At 45.6% G+C, this 18,097-nt stretch overlaps 1 pseudogene; it reads left to right on the top strand.

The window, feature by feature from the left end:
- LOC119279135 overlaps positions 1-11,114 on the top strand; it is a 77,545-nt pseudogene extending 66,431 nt beyond the window's left edge.
- The last annotated feature ends 6,983 nt before the right edge of the window (positions 11,115-18,097 follow it).

Genomic DNA, 18,097 nt, shown 5'->3' on the forward strand with positions numbered 1-18,097 from the left:
AAGGATTATGAATTCTCTGTTGATCCTGAGATTATTACTTTAGTTGAATCTGATCCTTTTTATTGCCTTGAATCTGAAACTGTTGTGGCACATCTTACCAAGTTGAATGATATAGCTACCCTGTTTACTAATGATGAGAAGTCTCGCTATTATTATATCCTTAAGATATTTCCGTTCTTATTAAAGGGTGATGCTAAGACTTGGTATAATTCTCTTGCTCCTGGTTGTGTGCGTAGTCCCCAGGATATGATTTATTACTTCTCTGCTAAATATTTCCCTGCTCATAAGAAACAAGCTGCCTTGCGGGAAATATATAATTGTGTGCAAATCAAAGAAGAGAGTCTCCCACAAGCTTGGAGGAGGCTTCTCAGGTTACTTAATGCTTTGCCTAATCATCCTCTTAAGAAAAATGAAATACTTGATATCTTTTATAATGGACTAACCGATGCTTCCAAGGACTACTTGGATAGTTGTGCTGGTTGTGTTTTCAGGGAAAGAACAATCGACGAAGCTGAAATATTATTGAATAATATGTTGACTAATGAAAATAATTGGACTCTTCCTGAGCCAATTCTTGAGGTAATTCCTAAACCAATTGAGCCAACTCCTGAGCCTATTCCTAAACCCACTCCGAAGAAGAGAGGTGTTTTATTTCTCAGTCCTGAAGATATGCAAGAGGCAAAGAAATCAATGAAATAAAAAGGTATTAAAGCTAAAGATGTTAATAATTTACCTCCTATTGAAGAAATACAGCGTCTTAATATACCGCCTGTTGAAGAACCACATTGTCTTGATAACCCGACACAGGTAGTAAAGGTAAATTCTCTCTATAGATATGATAAAGTTGAAATCCCCTCTACTAAATTCCATAGCCCATGCTTAGATGAATTTGATGACTTTATGGCTAGACAAGAAAATTTTAATGCTTATGTTGGTAGAGAGTTAAAGAATAATGCTTTCGAGATAGGACGCGTAAGCGATAACCTGGCCATACTTAAAGGAGAACTTCAACTCATTAGCAAATATGCTTCTATGGTTGCTACTCAAGTTGAGCAAGTACTCAAAGCTCAAAATGATTTGCTTGATGAATTAAATAATAAGAATTACTTTGCTGTTAGAGTGGCTACTAGAACAGGTAGAATGACTCAGGAACCTTTGTATCCTGAAGGCCACTCTAAGAGAATTGAGCAAGATTCTCAAAGAAATAATTTAGAGGCACCTAGTTCTTCTAAAAAGAAGAAAAAGAAAAACGATAGAACTTTGCATGCTTCTAGTGAACCTACTGTAGACACACCTGAGAATCCCAATGATATTTCTATCTCAGATGCTGAAACACAATCAGGTGATGAACATGAACCTAGTGATAATGTTAATGATAATGTTCATGTTGATGCTCAACCTAGCAAAAACGATGATGTAGAGATTGAACCCGCTATTGATCTTGATAACCCACAATCAAAGAATCAACGTTATGACAAGAGAGATTTTGTTGATAGGAAGCACGGTAGAGAAAGAGAACCATGGGTTCAGAAACCCATGCCCTTTCCACCTAAAAACCATCCAAGTCAAAGGGTGATGAGGATTTTGATCACTTTGCTGAAATGATTAGACCTATCTTCTTACGTATGCGTTTAACTGACATGCTTAAAGTAAATCCTTATGCTAAGTATATGAAGGACATCATCACAAATAAAAGAAAGATACCGGAAGCTGAAATTTCCACCATGCTTGCTAATTACACTTTTAAGGGTCACTACAAAAAAAATACACTTCCGTGATGATACATGTTTGTCACAGTAGGTCGCGTTTTTTGTCATGCATGTACATCCATGACAAATTTATGACAGAATCAAGATAGTCATACCTGTGCTGTCGTAGAAGTGTTCCATGACATTACCAAAATTATCATCACGGAAGTGTCCACTTCCATGACGATAAATCGCGCGTCACAGAAGTGCTTTCGTCAAGGGTGACCGACACGTGGCATCCACTGTAACGGAACGCCGTTAAGCTATCGGGTCGGGTTTTGCATCCGATAACCCATTAACAACCCCGACCAATGGGGATTTTCCACGTGTAAAATCATCATTGGCTGGAGGAAACACGTGTCGGCTCACCGTTGGGACAGATGTCATCCACTCATTGGACGGAAGACACCTATGGTACATTGACATGTGCCACGGCCCAACAGAGGCCCATTCCTGTGAAAAGGCCGGCCCAGTAAAAATTAGCAGGCCAGCCCATATAAGGCCTACTTGTGTCAGGTCCATTTAAGCCCACGGCCCATACGAGATGAGCCAATTCGGCCCGTCAATGGCTTGTTAAAGATTTGACACCATTGCATCCCATCGTCAGTTCGAGCCCGTTAACAGCTCGCTATATATCTGGGCTCAATATCGGCCCGATGAGATTTCGGCCTGTTAATGGCCCGTTTAATGGATGGGCCAATTTTCAAGATGTACATCTTTCGGCCTTTTAGTGACCCATTTAAATGTTGGGCTAGTTTCCCGCCCAGTGTGTCTTTCAGCCTGTTGACGGCCCATAAATCTGATGGGCCATTTATTGTTGGACCTGAGTTTCAGCCTTTTAGCGGTCCATTTAAGTGTTGGGCCAATTTTCGGGACCGGTGTCACTTTCAGCCTGTTGACGGCCCATAAATCAGTTGGGTCATTTTTAGTCGGACCTGAGTTTTGGCATTTTAGCGACCCATTTAAGTATTGGGCCAATTCCTGGCCCTGTGTGACTTTCGGCCTGTTAACGGACCATAAATGAGTTGGGCCATTTGTAGCCGGACCTTAGTTTTGGCCCTTTAACGGCCCATGCCCTTCATGGTCCAATACCAGCCCGGTTTTTCTTTCGGCCTGCTAAAGGCCCACAACACAGTTGGGCCATTTACAAGATGACCTGACTTTCGGCCTCTTAGCGGCCCATGGTCTTCATGGTCCAGTACAAGCCCGCTTTCTCTTTTGGCCTGCTAAAGGCCTACAGTATAGTTGGGCCATATGTAGCCCAAATTAGTAACAGCCTGTTAATGGACCGTGAAATAAACTGGGGCCACCTGTTGCCCGCTTCGATGTCGGCCTGTTAACGACCTGGGAGGTAAGAGGGCCGACCATTAACTTTCGGCCTAGTAACGACCCATTAACTTAATGGGCCCACTAAAGTTCGTACATGTCTTTAGGCCAAATTAGATAATTTGAGCCCATTACGACGAGCAATTATGCACAGGACCAAAACCGATCACGCAAAGGTACGGCATACAGGGAATACCGTTGCACATCCAACATATATTATAGGAACTTACATCCACTGGGAAATCAAAGATTGATGCCAGTGCAAATAAATGAGCAGAACCTAACCATCTACAATGTCACAATCTGCAACCTCAGCACAGATGATGCCCATAAGCATGTGGGCAAGTTCTTTCTGCTTTGCTACACTATCTCTGAAAACATTGATCAGTTGTTGTGTTGCACGACTCTGCACCTCTGATTCATCCATCATTTCCATCATTGCTTCATCCATTAATTGGTTCACAAACATACATTTATTCCGTTGCATTCGAGACAAAAAATACTGAACAGATTCAGATGGCGATTTTGGCAGGCTTGTATTATTGATAGTGGAGAGTGTCTCGACCACTGGATCATAACATAAATTTGGACAGGAACCAAACAGATTAATCATGAGGTATTGCCATATTACCTGGCCTAGATTTACTGGAAAGAAACAATGGGGTTGCCTTGCTGTTTTCAGAGTTTGTCTTCTTATCTTCAGCAGCCTGCAAAAAATTAACATACTAGCATTGCTATCATTGGCCAAGTCAGATAATAGGAAAGCAACATTGACACAACAAACGTTTGGGCAAGTAGCCTACACCAAATTAACACAATATGGCATAGCTATCATCAGCCAGATAAGGTAGTACGAAAGGAACATTGACACAATGAATGAATGGGCAACCAGAGAAGCACTACAATTCAGTAATGTGCGTGATATGAGATAGTACATTCATGCAGCTCAGTATGCAAAACAACCAGGCAGTTTTCCTTACAAAAATCAACATTGGCGCCTTTAACATTTTGCTACAACTAATTTTAGATCAGATAAAGGTTAGATTCACGCCGATTAACAAAATACATGTTGATGTAAAAATATAGTGATATACAACAGGTACTTACATCTACATTGGAGCACAGAGAATTCCTGCAAGAATCTTTCCTCACAAACGATACCAACTCCAACTCTATATATTGGATTTCGGGGAGAAAAAAATCAGAGAGAAGAAATCATCGTATTTTACGATACGGAGCCGCCGCCAAGCCCTAATCTCTCTTGGAAGGGCTGATCTGGAGTCCGTTCGGGGCTCCGGAGAGGGGGATTCGTCACCGTCGTCATCATCAACCATCCTCCATCACCAATTTCACGATGCTCACTGCCGTGCGTGAGTAATTCCATCGTAGGCTTGCTGGACGGTGATGGGTTGGATGAGATTTATCATGTAATCGAGTTAGTTTTGTCAGGGTTTGATCCCTAGTATCCATTATATTTTGAGATTGATGTTGCTATGACTTTGCTATGCTTAATGCTTGTCACTAGGGCCTGAGTGCCATGATTTCAGATCTGAACCTATTATGTTTTCATGAATATATGTGTGTTCTTGACCCTATCTTGCAAGTCTATAGTCACCTACTATGTGTTATGATCCGGCAACCCCGAAGTGACAATAATCGGGACCACTCCCGGTGATGACCATGGTTTGAGGAGTTCATGTATTCACTATGTGCTAATGCTTTGTTCCAGTTCTCTATTAAAAGGAAGCCTTAATATCTCTTAGTTTCCAATAGGACCCCGCTGCCACGGGAGGGTAGGACAAAAGATGGCATGCAAGTTCTTTTCCATAAGCACGTATGACTTTATACGGAATACATGCCTACATTACATTGATGAACTGGAGCTAGTTCTGTGTCACCCTATGTTATAAATGTTACATGATGAACCACATCCGGCATAATTATCCATCACCAATCCGGTGCCTACGAGTTTTCCTTATACTGGTTCTCGCTTATTTACTTTTCCGCTGCTACTGTTACAATCATTACAAAATACCAAAAACATTACTTTTTGTTGTCTTTACTTTCGTTACCATTACCACCATTATCATATTACTTTGCTAGTAAACACTTTGCTGCAGATACTAAGTTTCCAGGTGTGGTTGAATTGACAACTCAGCTGCTAATACTTGAGAATATTCTTTGGCTCCCCTTGTGTCGAATCAATAAATTTGGGTTGAATACTCTACCCTTGAAAACTGTTGCGATCTCCTATACTTGTGGGTTATCAACCCGCGCCGCCCTCGTCTGCGTCCCCCACCCTGTCCCCTTCTCCACCACCACCACCACCCCCTCCCCCTCCTCGTCGCTCTCGCAGTAGCACTGGTCCCTCCACCAACACTCACACCATGCTCACTCACGCAAAGCGTGGTATTTTTCAGCCCATTGATAAACTAAATCTTTCGGTTGAACACTCCTCTATTTCTCCTATTTCCAAAACATATCGCTCTGCTCTCCAGGATCCTCTTTGGCGTGCTGCCATGACCGAGGAGTAGGATGCTATCCTTCAGAACCGCACCTGGACTCTTGTTCCTAGACCGGTTGGTGCTAACATTGTTTCAGGGAAGTGGATCTTCAAGCACAAGTTTGGTGCTGACGGTGCTCTCGCTCAGTACAAGGCACGGCGGGTGGTCCGTGGATTATCGCAGCAGCTGTGGCACATGTCGTGGCTGAGTGCTGCTGGCTTCGCCAACTTCTTCTTGAGCTTCATCGTCCTCTTCCGTCCGCCACCATTGTCTTCTGTGATAACGTCAGTGCTGTTTACATGGCATGTAATCCGGTCCAGCATCGCCGCACGAAGCACATCGAGATCGACATCCACTTCGTCTGCGAGAAGGTGTCTCTCGGTCAGATTCGGGTTCTTCATGTGCCATCCTCACATCAGTTTGCCGATATCATGACGAAGGGCTTACCGACTCAGCTCTTCTTGGACTTTCGGTACAGTTTATGCGTTCGACCGACGCACAAACTGCTGGGGGATGTTAACGTATAACTTTGTATAGATAATCTCGCGTATTCCGTTTGCATACGGTTGTACATATACACGTATAGGGTTTATTTCTTGGTCTCCAAGACTTGTAACTCTGCTATAAATATATGAGCCGATCGCCCCTTGAGAGGCGTCTTCCCTCAAACTATTTCACGTTTATAGCGGCGGCCCTGGATGGTGGCGGTGGGTGAAGCTTGGGCTTCCCGCGGCGGCATGGCGTGGTGCAGTCCCTGTCCAAGGCGGATCTTTCACGGCGATCTGATTGCGAATTGGTTCAGATCAGAGACGATGATGAGCGTGCGGGATCCATCTCGGCGACTCTCGCAGTTTGGTGAGGTGGGGGTGGGAGCCCTCCTCCCAGGCTCCAGTGGTGGCACACTCTGGCAGTGGCCGATGCGCTAGGGCTCCTACGGTGGCACTGCTATTGCGGTTGGTCGCCAGATCTAGGTGGCTAGATCTGGGGCTTTGAAGGTGGTCGAGATGGTGCATAGGTTGTCGGATGGATTCCTTGGGACGGATCCGGGTGAAAACCTGGTATTCGATCATTGGCCGGAGCCGGTGATGACGATGCCCTTATCATCGTTTCCTTCATGAAGGCATCATCGAGGTGAAACTCCCAACCCCACCCAATACCTCCGGGGAAAACCCTAGATCAGTTGATCGGATGACGGCGGCGTTCATGTGTCGTTACCCCCTTGGGGGCAGCATTCTTGGAGATGCACTCGGGCTCGAGGGACCAGCGGTTGGCTTCTTCGGTGGAGCGGTATTTTTTCTACATATTCATGGCAGAGGTTCTTCGCGGCATGGAGCAGCGGACGCTTGGCGTCAGATGTGTGGCGATGGACACGCGCAGGAGGTCGACGCTGTCTGGCGCCGTGGTGACGTCGGCAGCAACTAGACCGAGAAAGGTAGATGTAGCAGTACAGCTCTGAAGATGGATTTGAGGCAGGTGGCTGCGGCGGCCTTAGACCCGGCAGGCGTCCAGGTTGAGAAGTACGCCGGACTGACGGGTGCCAATACCCGGCAGACGTCCTGGTTGGGACCTCAGATCTTAGATGTTAGGTTTGGCGGTGACGTCTGTTTGGTATTAGGCCCAGACTATCAGCATCCCTTTATCAATTGGATAGGAGTATGACTTTGTAAGGTCTTGTGTGAATAATTAATAAAGTGGCTGCATGCATCGTCTAGATGCAGAGGCCGAGGGTCCTCCTCCATTTCTGAAAAAATAAAAAATAAATACCCTGTCTCTCTTTACATTCACTTCACACGAAGAATGCATACATGCACCCCATGTGTGACCCTTACAGTGGGAAATTAAACCGGCTGTTGCGGCATTTTGGCCTCGCGTGTTATGCGCAGGTCCCGCTGAGCATGTCAGCGTGCAAGATCCAAAATTTAATTACCGAGGTGATCTCTTTTTGTAGTTGATAAAACCTGAATCATCAGTTCATCACCTGCATATGAACAACGTTGCTTCTATATAACCTTTTGAGTTAGAATGGAACTCCGTTATGGGCTAGCTCTCGCATGTAGGCATGCAATCAAATCTTTAGAAGTTCTAGCTCTAGCAGAAGAACACTTTCACATCTAAATAGATTTTTTTTTCTGACAAAGGATGGATGTTCCTAACACAAAATAAAGCATCCAGGGGATGCAAACACAATGAGCATACATACGACATCTAAATGACTAGGATGCACACAACAAACACCAATGCACACATTGAAATGAATCATGCCAGCAAAGAGCAAAATCATACAAGATCGAAGTTATGCCTAGGCCGAAGACCATCCACACCAGCAACTTCTTGACCTCAAGAGGACATCGAGAAAGGTCCTCTAGCAGGGAACGTCGCTCAAGATCCATCTTCGTGGGTTCCAACCACTAGATATCATGTGTTTTCATCCTGGAGATAAAGTTTGAGAAAAATCCGAGTAATGCCTTTGACAAAGTAAGGACACAGAAACACCACCATTGCTAGATATAATCAACTAGAGTCAAACCTAGGGTTTTCACTTCGGACCTCAAGACAGGGTACTTGAGAAGGACCACAAAATCGAAGGCACAAGTGTTGTCGCCACCACTTTTCATCCCAACAGCTCATGTGTAACATGATCTTGACATGGAGATGTCATGCAAGTGAAGACCATGCCCGAACAAGCATGCAATTAGCTGCGACAAAATTTAGTCACCACCAAAGGCTCCGAGTGGCGAAGATCATCATCTCATATGTGACAAAGATTGATGAGGGATGAGTGCCACTGGCATAAATTTCAGAGGAGAAAATCTGATCCATGAACTGCATGCTAGAGTAATTGTTGGTCAAATATTCGTCTTAATGAGAAGTACGCCTTACATTTTTATTATGTTTATTATTTATTTTTGACCACAGGATTTTCACCTGAATACATTAGTGAAAATATTGCTAACAAGTTGGCGAGTTGTGCTAGTGCGCGAGAAAAGGTTGTTCCGCAAAGACACCACGGCTAACTTTAAATTTGGTTGTCTTCCCATAAGTTCATCCTAGACAATGTTTCCTTTTTTCGTGGCAGTACTACTCAGATGCCACAATGAATGAAACTGACCATCAATTGGGACAATTTCTATTGGTCAACATGAGCCCCATTCGTATCAAAGATATCAATGCTGCCCTCGCTTGCATAATACGACACGGCAGTAAGAAGAGGTGCATGCTTGCCTCGTCGCAGGCAACCTCACCGTCGGCATGTAGAGTGACGCCATGCAGGTATGTTTCCAGTGTCCCACGACTCTTTGTTTTCCTCCACTATCCCACATTTCTCTTTTCAACTAAATTCCGGAGCTGCATCTCACAGCTCTTCCCTTCACTCCCACAACTCTTTCTCGTCGTTTTACACAACACACACGCCAACACACGCACCAAGAGAGAAACACACGAGGCCTTTTCCTCTCCTGTTAATTTCTCTTATATAGCAAACTTTGTTACATGTGTAGGCTCTTAGCCTCAACTAAAATTCACGCCTCGCAGCACCATTTAGTGGAATCACTCGAAGACCACATGACTCAACTAAATCAGTTGGCTGGCTACTCACACGATCCTGCATATATTCATGGGAAACACACATATCTGTTAAGCTTGAAATACATGTTGTATATCTTGAGGCGGTCCCCTATGATTGTCCTACTATCCCTGAAAAAGGCTTTCATCCAGATTTACAGGAGCAGTTTTAACATGCTCCATCTTACCTCCCCTTTTCACATGAGGTGGTGCGCTGCCGGTAGAACTCCCTCTTGGAGAGCCTGGTGACCGGTGTAGCCATGGTGGCGTGGCCGCTCTTCGCAGAACAGCGGCAGAACGCCGTGATGCTAACCGAGGGGGTTGAGGTAGCCATACGAGAAGCGGTGACCAACCGAAAGGAGGAGATCACCCCGGCAGTTAGGGAAGTGATGGCAGGCCAAGGCAAAGGCGTGGAGGTAAGAGCTAATGTGGCGGTGCTGCAAAAGGTGGCCATGGAAGCAACCGTTTTGGATGAGGTGGTGCGCAAGTGGACATGTAGCTGACGACAAACTTACCATTTCATCTCACTTCTCCAATGTGGTTGTACGATTTTTGTTTTGTTCTCATATATTTTTATCGCCATGCCATTTGAGATGCATAATTGTTGTCGATAGCTGAAAAAAATCATATGTACAGCCCGCAAACTCTTCCTCGTGTGTCCTCTGTGCCAGATGCCGCCATATACCCAACCTTACCATCGGAGATACCTGCTCATACACTTGGTTGGTTGCTTCTCTTGGCTTCTGATCAGATATGTACGAAGATTCCGAATGTGATTTTCTCATGGTGGAGCGACCAGAACATTTTCCTGTACGCGATGGGACAGTGGCCGGTATGCCCTTCCATCCAGCGTCCCTTGCAATAACCATCTTCACTGCACGCCCAAACACATCCTCTCCCTCCCATGACCGGATCAGACAGGAACGACATCCACGACGATGTCGCCATGAGAAATTCAGGATCGGATAGCTGCTGCACCGGAAAAGCAGAAGCTAGCAATCTTCGTGCGTATCTGTTCGACGGGAGCCGAGATCGTACATAGATATGTTGTACATATGGCTTCTTTTTATACTATCTTGTTGCTTAAAGTTTTAATTTAAGGTGTCTTTCATCAAAAGTTTCAAATATGAGTGCTTTTTTCAAGGCAAAACAGCAGGAAAACAAGGTGGTGCGCAAGTGGACATGTGGCAAGTATTGGTAGGTGTTAGTAAACCTACCAATACATCTCGCTCCTTCTGCCTGTATGCATAGTGATGATGTGCCTTTTTTTAAGAAAGAAAAACACCTCGCTTCTTGAACGCAGTTGCACGGATTTTTTAAGAGTGGATTTCTAATTGTATATTTGTAAAGGTTATTTTGCATAAGCTATGTCGGCATGGCAACCGTCAAGCGCAACATGAGCAGGTCAACACTAGTCTGGGCAAGTTAGGTCTCTCGATGAACAACTTTTATAGTTTTATGACTAGCTTGACACCCCCAAAATAGTTATTGGACCTATGACTATGATACATTTACTATTCTGCATTTTTCTAATTGTGCTATCAGATCTCACATCACCCACAATCAGTCCAAGATACATTGCCTTAAAATTTCACACTACTTAAGCCCCGTTTCAAGGCTAAATATTACTATAGTTTGTTGGCTTCTGGCGGCAGCGACCGTGGTGCTCGCCAACAGTGAGGATAGGCATGCGAAACTTGGAGAAGTAGATGAACATGCCGGGACATGCCGGTGCTGTGCGAGTACAACATGGTGGAAGGCACAAGTCTCGTCGCGACAGAGCACTCACATTGGTTGAGCTGTCATCATGTGGGTGTTTATTGAAGTCATACAAAATGATTAACGGTCCATGCGCCCTGTGCACTTAGATTCTAGTCCAATGGGCTTCCAGCCAGCTGATACAGAAGGGATCACACATCGTACCAGTCATATAGGAAAACATCTGGCTTGTTTGTTTCACTCCAATATCTCATAGAAGTAGTATATGTAGATAAATAGTCCACTTAGTCTAAGACTTTACGCTTCAACTTAAAGTTATAGCTTCCACACGTTGTGATGGACTATATATTGACGAGCCAACATGCATGCCTAGATCGTCCGGCGACCATGTACGTAGTCATGAGTACATTACTGCACTCTGGGTGCAACTTTGTTCGTGCTAGTCATACCTTGTTTCTCTTTACCTTCACTTCACATGAAGAATACATGCATGCACCCCTTGTTGTGTGACCCTTACAGCAGGAAATTAAACCGGCTGTTGCTGCACTTTGGCCTCACGTGTTATGCACTGGTCCTGCTGACCAAGTCTTTTTTTTTGCGAGGGTAAAGAAATTTATTCCAAGATCATAGGGTAACAATCAAGAGGCAAAAGTTCCTCTATTCATGGTGAACCTCTACCAAGCCATACAGCAGTAGTATTCTCCGTACGACTATACAATGCCAACCGGTGTGCTATCCTATTTTGTTCACGCTTAATTTTTGATGGAATAAACTCTCTTTCACTCATAAGATGCTGAATCTCAGCCACTAAATGTCCATATGCGGAGTAGGTAAGGCTACCCCCCTTCATTGCCATCAGTGCTTCCGATGAGTCGGACTGAACAATGACAGGACCATCACTATGTTGAATAGCCAGGGCCATTCCTTGCATTAATCCATGTAGTTCGGCCTCCAATGTGTCATTGCACAAAATGTGATCTTTTGACGGTTGGGTAACTTCAATACTAGTTACATGCATTGTCACACTAGCGCGTGATAAGAGGTAGTTTGTCGAGATATCATATCTACCTTCAAACTTGGTTCTCTAAACCTATGAGTCCATAGAGTGAAATCCGATACAATGTGTTATGTTTATGTTCTTTCAAAAATAATGTTTATATGGTAGTACTAGTTAAATGCCACAGAATGAAAAAGGCAAACATCTGGGGTAACTTCCAAGTATCAGCATATGCAGTCCCATTCTCGTCGGAGATATGCAATCTGTGCTCACTTGCGTACTACATCCGGACATGGAGAAGAAACGCCTCTGTAGCTTGCGAGCTCACCGTCGGCATATACGACACCATCATTGTCTGTTCTAAAAACATTATCCCACAACTCTTTGTTTCCCTCCACTAGCCCACATACCTCGTCAACTAAATGGTGGAGCTGCATCTCACAGCTCTTCCCGTCACTCTTACAACTCTTTCTCCTTGTTTTACACAACCCACCACACATACGCACCAAGAGGGAAACAGTAGATTTGCTTTGCGCAGAAGCATTTCTCCTTGTTGCCACTAGAAGCTAGCACGTTGCTTCCTTCCTTCGCCGCCTTTTCCTCTCCTCTTAGTTTCTTTTATATAGCAAACTTGGCTACATGTTTAGGCTGTTAGCCTGAACTAAATTCATGCCTCACCCAAGCACAAAGTGGAATCACTTGACGAAAACATGACTCAACCAAATTGCTTGGCTGGGTACTCACACGATGCTGCTAAGCTTGAAATGCATGTTGTATATCTTGAGGCATCCTCCTATTTTTTTTAACACAGGCATCCTCCTATTGTTATCATGCTATCATTATGAATTATTCTAGCCATCAACACTGACCAGAACAAGCTTCTTTTGTCGGATGATCTCCAACCTATGCAATAGTTCTTCCTCATCTAAATCCACCAAACGATCATGAGTTTCAGGCTTTCAGCCCCTCGTTAAACTCTCCAAAGTCACCAGCATCAGAGAATATATCCTGAAAATGGCCTCCTTGAGAAGCATGCCCACGGCCCCTTCCCGAGCCATGCCTATGTCCGCCGCCACGGTCACGACTACCAGTGAGCATACTCCAAAGTAGTTCAAAGATCATTAAACACGAGGGTGGACGACGGGTGAACTCGGTCCTCATGCTTGGTATGAAGATATCTAATCATGGCACATACATCACACTAGTCAGGAAGCCGCTCCTATTTAATCCAAAAAGATATGGCATTTGCAATCTTGCACCATAGGAACATGGTTTTTGAGAGGCTTTCTAACATCGATCAAAACTATAGGCGGATATAAATTCCAAGAGAAGTCGTCCGAGGCTGTTTCAGCAGCATCAAACTCCCTCACTTTCGAGGCCAGAGACTTCACCATTGAGTAGTACCCATCCAGCAAATCATGAATCTGCACCCAAATCTTGAACTTGGAATGGTCAATTGTAGACGGCTTAGAGAATCCATCATACAGAGCTAGGATAACCAGGCTGCCACGGAATTGTGACGGACCTCCTCTCATACACCACATCATAAAGACAGGTCTGAGTCAGTCCAAGCATCTTCATCATCTCTTCAAGGCCATGATCCATATCACTAGACGAACTAATCACCATCCTTGAAACCTTAGACACCCGGGAAAGTCTCATGATCCAGACCCTGAGCTGCGTCAGCTCTCCAAGCAGTCACACCAAGGCCTGTCCGTGACACAAAGGTCGCCCCTGAGTCAACCCGAGTGGGATTACCGACGGGGATCAAGCGGGGTGGGGGTGGGAAGATACTCGACACAGCGAGAGGACGTCGCCAGGAGGTAGTCCTAACATGAGGGGAAAAGCTCCACAGTAAAATCGACGGCGAGTATTGTGGCTTCCATGGCTCAATAAATGAATCATTTTTCATTTGTAACGTCTCGGTAATTTTTTTATTTTAAAAACTAAAAAGATAGTGCTTTCATGTATATGAAGGTTTTCTGCTGCATTTTTTTAACAAAAAAGGAATGAATGAGCAATTTAGAAAAAAGGAAGTTAGAGGTTCTCTTAGAAATAAAGCTGGAACCAGATCTCATCTTGCTCATATGGGACATTTCAGATAACTTCGATCTCGCCATAGAAGTATAGAACCTTTTCCACGCATCCAACCACTTTTCGAAAGGGAAAGTGAAAAATTCACGCCATTATGGTCACCTTCCAAGGCTACATGTTCCAGCTGTTTCTTCTCTGGTGGCGGCGGCAGCCGTGATGGTGCAATCAGATAGTGCTCCTTGTTAGAAGTATAAACGTGTTAGTTAGAGATTAGGAGAGATAGAGATATATTTGGTTTAAACCAACCCTTGTACTCCAATCCTCTTTCCATGTTGTACTTCTATATATACCCCATATGAGGGTCAATCAATACACAACAGAAACAAAAGTACACACAATATTCAGCCATCCTATATTTTCCACATGGTATAAGAGCCATTAGACCAACGTCATCGATCCTTGGTGACAATCACCGCTTCCGCAGCGCGCCGCCCCCGAGGAGATCAATCTCCTCTCCTCGGGGGCGCGGCATCCGATCGTTCTATAGTTTAGGTATTAGATCAAATTTCATAGGTTTCCAATTTTCGAAATTCTCTTTCTTTCTTAGCCACAAAATAAATCCATTGACCCTCCAACCGGCGCGAAATCTTCATAGATGGATGCCCATCAGACGGATCTCCTCGCCAAATTGCAGTCACGGCAGGCTTCAAGCCGGCATCCACCAGCGGACGCCTCGCGCGCATCCGGACAACGGCAATATCGGCTACTCGCCCTGTCCGCACGGGCGCCCAGCCACCAATGCGCACGCATGGAGGCAGCTATCCGATCTGGTGGTGAGTACAATCTAATCGAACCGGCTTCTCCAACAGCATGGCATCGACTTCAGGCCAGGGACTCCTCGCACATGCAAGGGCTCCGTTCCGGCGCGCAGGAGTGCATCAAGCGGCCGCCACCAACAGTAGCGCTCTCTCGATATCCACGTGCCCATGGTACGGCGCACAACTCCTGGAGGCCAGCACCAGCAATCCAGCTCCACCAGCACGCATCAGCACCGGACTCCAGCGAGAGGTTACGTTGCACGAGGCGCCATGTCTCTGATCACGGGAGGGTACCTCACCGGCATCATCAGCGACCAGCGCGCCGGGCAACCTACACCGAGCCTTCTGAACCAGACACGAGCCGTCCGAGCGAACTACATCGAGCGCCCGAGTCTTCACCGAGCCGGCCCCGCAAGCTTCGTCGAGCACGCCATGGGCTACAATGCCCACATACATGGCGTAGCCTCCCAGGACGTGGGACGTGAAGAAACCAACAGGCCAGGTACGTGCAAGCATCAATATGAGCTTACACGTACGCGTCTACAGACGCACCGGCGGCTTCGATCGCGATCGATCAGATCTGCCCTCGTCAGCTGTGACTCGAGTCGCTACATCGACTTCTTCAGTTTTCGCGACTACGCCAACAACGATCGGCGCGGCGCCGGCAGACTGCACCGAGCGATAGAACCATCTGCAAGCGACGTGCATCGACTACACTGCACGCGCACGGATGCGATCTCCACCAGGCCGACTCCATCGAGCTCTTGCGGCATCAACACAACCAGGTCGGCGTGGAAAGCGAGCAATTCTTCATTGACTAATCCTGCGCGACATGACATCCACACTTCGTCGTCGCGAGGGACGCCTTCAAGCGACGCATCATTGTCGACACGCCGTTGCAACGCCATCGCCGACACTACATCACCAAGGTCTTTTCATCATACACTTCATCACCAAGGTCTTTCCATCAGACACTTCATCACCAAGGTCTTCAGCAACGTGGTCCTCACCAACATCTTCGTCAACACACTGCCGCCGCCTCGTTCACAAGATAGACACCTAGCGTCCTCTGACAGACTTTTTCTGCAAGACGCGACCTCGACGACGGCAATGACCGTGTCATGACGACGGCATCGACCGCGTCATCCACGACAGCACGACTGCATCGACACAACGTCACTACAGTGATCAGTGGCGGAGCTTGAGCCGAAATTAGGGGGGGGGGGCGTGGGCTGGAGGGGGGGCAAATGTAACTATTTTAGCTAATTTTTAGTTGAAAACATGCCTAATACAAAGAAATATATAGATGTTTTCTTGTGAGCTGGGGGGCCATGGCCCAGGTTGGCCCCCAAGAAGCTCCGCCACTGACAGTGACGACCCTACACGGCCACACAGTTCTGGCAAAACCGATGTGTGCTCGATGGGCTTCCTTCGGTCTTAGCAAAACCGGTGGACTCATCGCCGACGGCACCCTCTGACATCCGCAAGGTGCATCGTCCACGCCTGCAGCTCCATCATAGCGTATTTTTTTTGCGCCTCCGGCTTTGTGCGGCTTCATCATTCACGACAACCACACCATCACCATGATCGGCTACCTCGACATTAATGGCTACGTCTGCAGCAACTCGTCGGTAACAACTTCAGTCAACAGCGTCCATGATACTCCCACTGTGACTGCGGGAGGGAATAGAGGAGAAGAAAGGGAAGACACCAGAAGGGGATGCAGTCACCGCCCTAGGTGCCGACCCATCAAAAACGCAGTAGGTAATGGCGAAGCGGAGAAGACGACAAAAATGCAAGACTTCAAATTCAGTCGCAATCGTCCGCTTCACTCCCGCTACGACTGAGGGGAAATGTTAGAAGTATAAACGTGTTAGTTAGGAATTATGAGAGATAGAGATATATTTGGTTTAAACCAACAAAGACTTGCCTTGTACTCCAATCCTCTTCCCACGTTGTACTCCTATATATACCCCATATGAGGGTCAGATCAATACACACCATAAACAAAAGTACACACAATATTCAGCCATCCTATATTTTCCACACTCCTGTGTGCATCAGATGGTGCGATCTTCAGCATCGTTCAGAAATCGTCTGTGTACTGTCGGTTGTATAGCAGATCTTTCGTGGAAGGCTGAGCAGGAGACGGCCACCATGCCGGGCCCGACCATTGTGGTCATGCGGGAGCGTCTAACCATCCACATTCTGCTGCGAGAGCCACTTCGCCCAGCATGGCTTATTGCATACTCCATGCATGCTAATTAATTAGGAACTTATAGGAGAACAACTTGAACTTGTTTGTTTGTTTCTCTAAAACATCTCATGACAATTGTACTGGTAGCTTATCACTGGAATGTCTTCTAGTCCATTACTGAGTCCAGGGCTACATGCTTTCATTTAAAGCTAGAGATTGCCGACTTAGTACTACTTGGTAATTGAAGGAAGACACCAAGATCATCCGGTGGCCATGTGTGTAGTCATGAATATATTACTGCACCCTGAATATAATATGTTCGTGCTACGGATTGTTTCTCTTTCTTTCCACATGAAGAATGCATGAACAAAGCTGCGACTTCTACTAGAATAATTCAACGGGCAGCTGCATTTGGGCCTGACAACGTCTAATTAGAAAAGTTCCATTTTTGCCAAACTGACAACAGGAGCATGGATATTAACCGTTATTGAGGGATACGGCCTAGCAACAGCAGGATCTCACGCGAAACATGTACATCTACTATACTTCTACAAGATGAACAGCATGTCGGACACCTTCTTTGCTTGAGGGGGTTGACCGTGGATATGTAAATGTTCACTAGAGCTGGCGTACATATCAGGAACAGGCAAAACGCATCCCAACGGCTGCTCAAACCATGTGTGATGGGTGTTTTGGGGCATCAATAATGGCTTAGTACAGTGGCGGATCTAGGATTTCGAAACAGGGTGGTCCACCTTAACAATTTTCTTACCAGAAATGTGATACGCCAGTGTCGGTGGCAAGATTTCAAACTTCGTTGCTCAAAATGAAATAAAATGTATGATGCAATATCTTAAAGGTTCATGGAGCAAGATTTTTTTCATCATAGTGACAATACCTTAAATAACTTAAGAAATAACAAAAACAATGGTACTTCTTTTTTGCAAAAAAAAAAAACCACTGGTACTTTACTACACAATCGTACAATCAGCAAGATTAAAAAGAAGTCATGGCATCATTTAAATTTCCAAAAAATTCTTGTGAGGAAGACGAAAATAACAGTTTTCAATGAGCAATGGCAATACACTAGTAGAAAAGGGGGCATTTGTCCCGGTTTGTAAGGGCCTTTAGTCCCGGTTCATGAACCGGGACTAATGGGTCTTTACTAATACCTCCCCCTTTAGTCCCGGTTC

The sequence above is a fragment of the Triticum dicoccoides genome, chromosome 3B (assembly GCF_002162155.2).
Source record: "Triticum dicoccoides isolate Atlit2015 ecotype Zavitan chromosome 3B, WEW_v2.0, whole genome shotgun sequence".
Lineage (NCBI taxonomy): Eukaryota > Viridiplantae > Streptophyta > Magnoliopsida > Poales > Poaceae > Triticum > Triticum dicoccoides.